Here is a 9,374-nt window from a genome sequence, read left to right as displayed (position 1 = left end):
CACCTTAGAGCAGTGACTTTCACTCTGGATGCCCTCTCTTTTTCTTTTTAAGTTGTTGATGGACTTTTTCACTATTATGATAATTTATATAGTGTGGTGAGAATTAATCCAGTGTCTTACACAGGTGAAGCACGCACTCTGCCACTGAGCCACAACCCCAGTCCTCTTGATGCCCTCTTGATCACCATTCTTGAAAACCCTTCTCCATAATTCCCACCATTATTCCACCTTAACTTCCATCTCTACGTACAGAAGAGGAAACTCAATGTCAAGTCAGATTCTTCAATTTTTATATACATTTAAAAGCATTATTGAATGCCATAGACCCACCATTGTGCTCTAAAAAGTTGATGTTGCATAATTTTAAAGAAGTTGTAGCTGAGAAAAACCTGGAAAGAGGAGATGAAGGGAGGAAAGGGGGAAGCTACGTATAAAGCCATAGGAGTGGACTTGTGCCCGTGCACCTGCTCTCTGCACTTTCCCTGGACAGAGGCTGAGCATGAGGGGTAGAGTGCACTGGGCTGAATGTTTAGTGGTAGGAGGTGTCAGTACTGGCTGACCAGGTGCTCTTAACAAACTCATTCTTTTCCAAACTGAGTGAGTCTTTGAATGTGGAATGGGAGACTCAGAGCTTGGTAAAAGTAGGCAGGCTGTAGCAAGAGCCCAAATCTATCACACACTGTGCAGTTGGGCCATGCAGAGCCAGCACAGGGAGCCCTCTGGAGCCCCATGCCCAGCAGGAGAGGCCGTGATCCCTCACCTGCACCCCTGGCAGCAAGATTCCAGACTGACCTGCTTGTTAGGGGCCTGAGAGTAGACCCCATGTCAGGCTTTGTTCTGTCTCCAAAAATGGCTGGTCCTTTGGAAGTAACCTTCAACAGCTGAACCAGGCAGGCCACCATGAACAAGAGCTCCGTGTCCCATATTGTGGACAAACCCAAGCATTCCAAGGTCTCCAAGACATCCACAGACCACCCCACTATTCAGACATGATCAAGGCCACCATGCAGGCTGAGAAGAAACATGCCAGCTCCTGGCTGAAATCTGTCAGGTTCTAAAGCCCCCCTGCTCTTCTTGACCATCAACAAGGGAAGGGGACACTCCCCAACAAGGTCAGACCGGGATAAGTAGGGCTGACTGACCACCCACACCCAGCTCTCCAGGCGGAGGACAATCAGACACATCAGGGAGTTGAGTCACATCAAGAACTCATTTATTGAGGAAGTCACACAGTTTTTATGTAGGGTGGAGGCTAGACAGGAGCCAATCAGCTTAAAGGTCAGCAAGGCATGGGGGGCGTTCATGCAGGTGAGAGTCCCATAGGACTATATGGCAAGCACGAGCTGATCACATTCACAGAACCGTTGTTAACCAATCCCTGACGGTGGTCTGATTTATCGTCATGAACCTTTGAAACCTCCTTTGAGGCCTTGATCTTGCTCACCCGCCAGGGAGTAAGGAGTCAGCCTGAGTTAGTTAACATGTCATTAGTCCCAACATATCCCCCTTTTTAATTTTATATTAAGGGTGTGTCTGTCTTAGGTTGCCCCTGGGAGTGTCTTACCCGTCATAGAAAATCACCCTAGCAGTTTGGGGTCCACCTTACTTGAAGGCATGCCTGTCTTAGGTTGTCCTCCTCAGAGGATCTTACCCGTCATTGACTACCACCTTAGCACTTCAGGTGGGCCCCTCAGGAGGAGCAGGGCTTAAGGGAGAGACGCTTAGATCCCAGTGTTCCAATACGAGTGATCCATGATCCTATAGGGCTCCCAATCATCATTATGAAGGGCAGTGTAATGCTGTCGGACCACTATGAGCTGCACAGACTTAGCCTGGCTTTTCAGTAATTGGTTAAGCTTATTGATTATGCAAGGCCCAAAGGTGAACACAAGGATAATGGTGATTAGCGGTAGCCTAAGTGGGAGGAGGTAGGGGAGCCATCCTTATAGAAGAAATTAGAGTGTATCTCGCTCCTACGACATTCCAGATCTTCTTGTAGGTATTTGATTTTATCTTGTACAATGCCAGAGTGGTTGGCATAGAAACAGCACTCTTCACCAAGGAACAGGCAAAGCCCTCCTTCCTTTGCCATTAGCAGATCCAAACCACGACAATTTTGCAGGATGACAGCGGCCAAGGAATCAACTTGAGCCTGTAGATCTAAGATGGTAGAGCTGCAAAGTGCAATGTTAGGAGCTCTGTGTAGCTCTCAAGGAATCCACTCTCCAAAGTCCTGAGGTCAGAGACCCTAATCTTAATCACTGTTTTCCCATTTTTGCTACTGCACATTACACTCTTTCTTAAATGTCATTTTAAGCAGTTTACATATATTGACTCCTGAGTCTATCCGAACATTAGTTAACACAATTTAACATTATATCTAAAACATGAATTAAAGAAAGTTTGAGAGAGCTTTTAAGTTTCCTTTTTTGTTGCAAAGTGATAAAATGCTTTCATGCTTAACCTTTAAACAAATCAGGCTCTCAATAACTTTTAGAAATACATTTAACAAATTTTACATATACCCTATTGATAACAGGTCCTATAATAGAACGTTAAATGATAGGTTTACAATTACAGGCAAGTTTAGCAGCTTGATAAATTTTCTGCTTTAAGGCTTGTATACCTGGAAAATATGAACACATTTAATATACAAAGAGTGACTATTTTACAATTACCTTGACACTTTTATATTACCAAATTTAGTTTTTAAAGAAAAATTTAGACTCTAACGTAGTACAATACTCTAACAGTTGTTAACCATAATTGTATAAACCCCAATTTTTAAGACTAATTGTTCTAAAGAATAAAACTTAGTAGACACAAAGTTAAGAGTGAATTAGTGTTTCTAAGAAATCCTTGTCATTTTACTATATAGATTAAACTTTGGTTTATATCAGAACATTAGTATTTTACCTTAGGAAAAACCTTAAATAACTTTAACAGTGTCACATACATACAAGCAACTTAGTTACATGCAAACCTGTTGAAACTTGCCCTTTACAGACTTTCTTAGCACTTATTTAGACCCTCATGTATTTTATCACATAAGCACTTTCTTACCCAGAAACATTTTGTTCTTCACTAAATATATGTCCATATCTAGAACCTCTAATTTTTCTTTCCTATGTGTTGACCTTTTTGTTCATATTCTGAAACAACTCTTAAGAAATTTCTTAATTTATATAAATTATTTCATTTTAATAAGATTAAATATTTTGTTATTTATAGTATTCTAATTGAAACACAGTTGAAACCTTTAGAGCCCTTTGTATATAGAATTGTACCTGTTAGGACATAACTCTTAGTAACCTTGTTTTTAGTCAAGATATTAGACAAGTGTCCTGAACAGTGTTTGCTATCTTTTTCTTATTGAAGGAAAGTCCTAGAAAAATTGATGTTATACATTTTATTAACATCAACATTTTATTAGTTTGACCACCTAGAGACTTGTGAGTTATTTTTAAAGACATTTTACTTCTATTAGTTTACCCATTTCAAATTGAACCTTTTTAAATCACATGAATTAAAAGTATCTGGATCCATTTTTAAATTTAAATTTTAAGATCACTCAATTTTTGATACAGACAAAACATGACATCAGACAGCACGACATACAAATAACACAAAATCAAAGGCCTTGTAACTTTATAGGTGAATCTCCATTGCAATGTAACAGATGTTCAAAAACTCTAGTTGAATAAAAAAATAGAACTGATCAAAAAAGTCATGAGCTCAAAAAAAATGTAGAATTCAAAAAAAAAATAAAACAAGAACCTGGAAAAATGATACGGCCATTAATTACTTTAGTAAAGCACCATAAAATTTACTTTTGCTAGAGTTTAGGTAAGACTCTTTTTACCTTTTTTTTCTTCCTTGGGTTTGAGACCCGTCTTGTACTGAGCCCTCAGTCTTTCTCTATTTACATTTCAATGTAAGCCTTGACTGAGATCTGAATCTGAAAGGAGCTAAAATGTTCTAGCAGAAACTTGATGCGTAGGGCATTTTAACCCTTTTTCCTGATTCAATTCATGTTTGGAAGCAGAAAATTATGAAACAATTATCTCCCACTACTTGTGGGGAATGGGGCTACTATATCATACTCCTTACTAGGACATGCCTCTGATGGTTGGTCTGGTTATTCCCTCCACATTGGCATATGTGGGACCTCATGGCAGGAGGACTAGGTGGGCTGGGCCAGGGAATGGAAGCATAAACAGCTGAGTCGAAGTTGGAGGAGGAGGAGGGATTAAGAGGGGGAGAAGAAGGAGGGTTCAAGTTTGCAGGAAGAGCATAGAAGCACAAGAAAGAAGAGACTTGAAGATAAGGAATACCTTTCCATCTGCCCACTCGCTCATGGAAACTGTGTGCCAATATCTTTGGTAGCCACAATCCACCTTCCATGGAGAGATCTTTCATCCTTGCACAGGCCAATTTGTGATCGGTAGTCATTCCTTCCCAAACTAACATTTTAGCATTTACCTAGAAGGCCATACAGGGAGGGGGGAGGTTAGAGTCATGAGTTCTCTCACAGTATCATAAAATGGCCACTGGGAAGATTTCCTGCCATCTGGAGGCAGCAGCTCTTTGGGGGGAAACTTGGAGCCCCTTTGGGAGGTCCTGGAGAGACGCAGGCCTTAAGGGTGGATAATGTAGGGGAGACTCCCAATGGGGGACCCTCCCCTAAATTGATTTCCCTCTTCCTAACAAGTTGTTTTACACAATCCCATGTGGACCAGTCAAAAAGATTAGCGGCAGGAAGCGAAGGGGCCACCCAAGTAAAGGTGTCCCAGGCTTTTTTTGCCTGTGTATCAGACAACTCAAGGCCCCTACTCTTCAGCATGAGTTTAAGAGCTGAGAGCGCAGGGTCACCCTGTGTGGTGTGTGTTTGCCCCATCTTTTCGGGGATGCCCTTACCTCGGAACTTGCTTGGTCTGATCTGCAGGTACTTTTGGTTTCAAAACTGCCTCTTCTGCTTTGGCTGTGGATCAGCCTTGAGAGGCAGTCATGAGCAGCAGAGAGGTGAGTGACTAGAATTTGGTTCCAAAAAAATTGGCTTTTTTGATACACTCGGGATAACACAAACCTTAATATTTCTAATATCACACATCAATAAAATCATATGGCAAAGAAACACACCTCAATCAAATAGTCCAAAGTCCTCTCTGCCTTGTCGGTTCCGATGACCCCAAATGTGACGTTATCTTAGTTGGAGAGAAGACGATGGCTGGTCTCGGAACTCCCTCTGGCCGATGGTCTGGGAATCGAGGACTGCAGGTCCCCGCTGATCATGAAGAGCAGCAGAATCTCGGCAGTCTTGATGGATGGATGATTGGTGGGGCTCACAAACTTGGCTGACGTGGATTCTTCAGGAGATCTGGGCTGAGCCAAGGAGCTATCTGAGAGGGGAGTTTACATACCCTTCTTCTTGGCTTGTTTCCGATTCTGGTCCAGATGGTGTCTTATCTCCTTGGTGCAGTGCTCTGGTGACACTTATGTCTTTTTGGCTTGCCGTCCACAATGGGCTTGTCATTTATTCATCAGACATCCAAGTCTCCTTCTTTCAGGGCCCCACGTTGGGCACCAGATGTTGGGGTCTTAAGACCCTGCTCTTCTCGACCAGCAACAAGGGAAGGGAGCACTCCCCAACAAAGTCAGACTGGGATAGGTAGGGCCCACTGACTGCCTGCATCCAGCCCTCTGGGCAGAGGACAATCAGACATATCAGGGAGACAAGTCACAGCAGGAACTCATTTATTGAGGAAGTTGCACAACTTTTATGTAGGGTGGAGGCTAGGCAGGAACCAATCAGCTTAAAGGTCAGCAAATCATGGGGGGGTTCATGCAGGAGAGAGTCCCATAGGACTATATGGCAAGCATGAGATGATCACGTTCGCGGAACTGTTGTTAACCAATCCCTGACGGTGGTCTGATTTATTATCATTAACCTTTGAAACCACCTTTGAGGCCTTGATCTTGCTCACCCGCCAGGGAGTAAGGAGTCAGTCTGAGTTAGTTAACATGTCATTGGTCCCAAACTGCAGACAAACCAAAGCATTCCAAAGTCTCCAAGACATCCACAGACCACCCCACTATTCAGACATGATTGAGGCCACCATGCAGGCTGAAAAGAAACATGCCAGCTCCTGGGTAGAATCCATGCAGAAGTGCATCAAAAGTCACTACAAGGTGAGTGAGAAGAGAGACCCCCAGATCAAGTTATCCATCAACCACCAATGTTCTCACGCAAACCAAAGGAGTGGGTGACTCATGGTCCTACTGTCTGGCCAAGAGTGATGAGCCCCAGAGGTCAGTGGCTTTCAAGAAAACCAAGAATGAAGTCAAGAAGTTGTTCAACCAAAAGAGTCCACCAAGCCCAAGACAGCTGTCACCAAAGCCCCAAGCAAGAAGCCCAAAGCTCTGCAAGTCAAGAAGGTAAAGAAGAAGTTGGCTGCCATGCATGGGAAAACCAAAACACCCAAGATTGTCAAACCCAAGCCCAGAAAGGCCTCCAAGTCCAAGAAGGTCAAACTGGTGAAGTTCAAAGTCATGTCCAGTGCCAAGCAGGCCAACGGGAAGAAGGGACACTGGAGGCTTTTCTATGGTTGCTCCTTCTTCCCTGTTTTCTGTAAATGTTCTTCCCCTTTCTGCTCTCTTGAACCTCATCTGCAACCCTTCACCCTGTTCTATTTTGACCTTACAAGATACACTTTGGATTCCTCAAAAATTGTGGATAAATCCCAAGGACAACAACCACAGATCTCATCTGTGCCATGATGAGGAATTGCTTGTGTTTTGTTTTGTTGATCTCATAGTAATTTTACAGGGTATGGATTTGGGTGTGTGTATGTTGGGTGGTTTAATTACTCTGAAGCCAGATGGAGGAGAGAACAGCAAGGACGTTTGTTTTGGCTAGCCTAGAAGGAGCCCAGGGACTGTTGGTTGAAGGAGTAGCTCCAAGTATTGAGATTGGGTGCCCCTTTTGAGAGTTTCAGAACCTTTGGTGGGTAGGAAATGGGTGGCAGCCAGTAGCAACAAAGGGGGGAGGCAGAGAGAACTCTCCCTGGGCTGACCTCCAGTGCTGAGCAGTGACCAGTTCAAGCCCAGTCTCCTTCTCACGTCTGTTAATCTTCCCTTTGATCTCTCTGTTGGAGGGGGTTCAAGACACAGTTGTTTGGGAGAAGCTAATACTTCATCCCTGTCAGTTAGAAACTAGCCATTGGAGCATTGGAGGGTGTCTGTGGCTTCACAATTTTCCCCTGTTAAATGAGGTTGGAAACTTTTGGGGTAGTGGGGAGTTAGTCAGCCAGGTTCCTCAGTGTGCCCTGTTGAATCACTGGGGTTATCCATGTAATCGGTGGATTGTGTGCTAGGAGGACTTTTTGTTTTCCATACTGTATACGATGTGGCTTCACTTGTTCTCACTAGTCACTTAGAAGACTTCTGACCTCTGTTACTTCTGAATCTTTCATAAGTAGTTGAAGATGGGGAGGAGGAGGAGTGGGAGGGAATGGTGAGACCCTGTGACTGATGCTGATTTTACTGAGCAGTGTTAGAGAGCCAGGCCTGTGCATGTGCAACTATGCACATGTGTCTGTGGAGGGCTAGTACGTGACATTTCACACAGAATCTGGGAGTAAGAACCCTGCACAATGGAATTACTATTTTTAATAGGAAAATGGCACACTTGCACGTCCCACCACCCACTTTTTTTAAAAAACAAGTGTTATTTGGTCAGGAAAAGACATGCCACATTGTAATTTTAAAACTTTGAAACAATATTGGGATAAGGGGAAAAAAAACAAATGTGGAAGGGTGCTGGCATTTGGGCAAGGAATGCCTTACTGAGTTTTGGAGATCAAGAACATACTGTGACATGCCAAAGGGTCAGTGTGAAACCCGTGTTCATAAGCGAAGACCTCATCTCCTGGCAGGTACTCTTCTCCACCATGATTCCTGGTTCCCTGTGGACTTCACAGGTAGCAGACTTGGGGTGGGTGTGGATAGTGGGAAGTTCTGCAGGCCTATATCAAGGGAACCTCACTGCACCGGGAGAGAGATGGCTTCCACCAAGGTAAACAGAAATGACAAACACTCTTCATGATTATAACTGATCTGCTTCTCAGATTTAAACCAATGGAGCTCATTTGTCAAGACTGGTACTTCATGATACTTCCATTATATGGGTCACAAATATTTATTAAATACAGTCCATAAAATAACATTCTGTCATTTCTTCCTATGACAAAAAAATCTATGGCACAGATAAGAATCCAAAATAACTTGAAATGTGCAATTCTCTGGTTTGACACTGCACTGAACAAGATAGTAACACATTCTCATGTCTGATCATTCCTACCTCTGCAACAGACACTTTGTGTGAACTTGGCATACATACTTCCACTTAATTTCCAGAATGTGATTAGTCATTTTTTAAAGAATTTGTCAATGAATTATTGTCTTAAGAAAATTTCCAATTCACTCTCCTAGTCAGTGATGGATGTGGCATGCTGGACTCATCTTTCTATGTCTAAATCCTCATTGTATCACAAGAACTCTGAGTCAACTTTTCACTATAGTGGAATATCTGACTGCATTAGATTTTTCATGACTCAATTACATACCTATCCTTAAATAGAAGAAAGAATTTTTGTCCTAGCATTAGTTACATTAGTCACAACCACTTCAACTGCTTGTTCAATGCACAGGGAAAAAAAATAGTCACAAAGAACAACAATTTCCTCTGGAAACTCACTAAACTGTAGAAGGTAATTGATCCTGCTATGAATGCTGCTATTACTCAACTGAAGACTCTTAAGTGATTCCTGCCTCTTGTTGACCCTGAGGACTCTAGTGTATAAAATGTGGGATTTCAGTAATCATTTCCTAGCACGCCTCACAACTCTTCAACCATTTTCTGGAATAGCTGGTTCCTCCCTCCTGAGACTAACTCTGGGCAGCAGGCCAGAGCTGCAGAGATGAACTGGATGATTGATTTGGTCTAAGTTTGAGCTGAGTTCATCTTCATATCACCAAAGTCTGGTGAAAGGGCCAGGTTCCTGTTCCTGTGGGCTTGGACATTGGGGACAATTACAGGGAAGGGAGGACATGTAATATCTGCTGGAGGAAGGGCCTGCACATCAGTTGCCACAGCTCCTCCTTCTGACCCCCTCTGGTGACATGTCTAACTCTGTTTCCACTTGAAAAAGGTGATAGTAAAGGAAGTTGTCTGAGCACAGTGATAGCATAAGGGACATGACTGAAGGGTAAAATGCTTTGTCTTTTCAGTATAAAACAAACTACATACTAGAGGAAGGAGCAGTGAGAACTGAATATGTTCTGAGGATGCCTTCCTTGTGCCTTTGGCTTCTTGT

The 9,374-nt window shown here is 43.0% G+C and overlaps 1 pseudogene; it reads left to right on the top strand.

The window, feature by feature from the left end:
- Window positions 1-900: 900 nt before the first annotated feature.
- Window positions 901-6,777, top strand: LOC124973444 (histone H1.0-like; annotated as a pseudogene).
- The last annotated feature ends 2,597 nt before the right edge of the window (window positions 6,778-9,374 follow it).

This window comes from Sciurus carolinensis, assembly GCF_902686445.1.
Source record: "Sciurus carolinensis chromosome 19 unlocalized genomic scaffold, mSciCar1.2 SUPER_34, whole genome shotgun sequence".
Lineage (NCBI taxonomy): Eukaryota > Metazoa > Chordata > Mammalia > Rodentia > Sciuridae > Sciurus > Sciurus carolinensis.
Note: the sequence above shows the minus strand (reverse complement) of the source record. Positions and strands in the feature narration are given on the sequence as shown.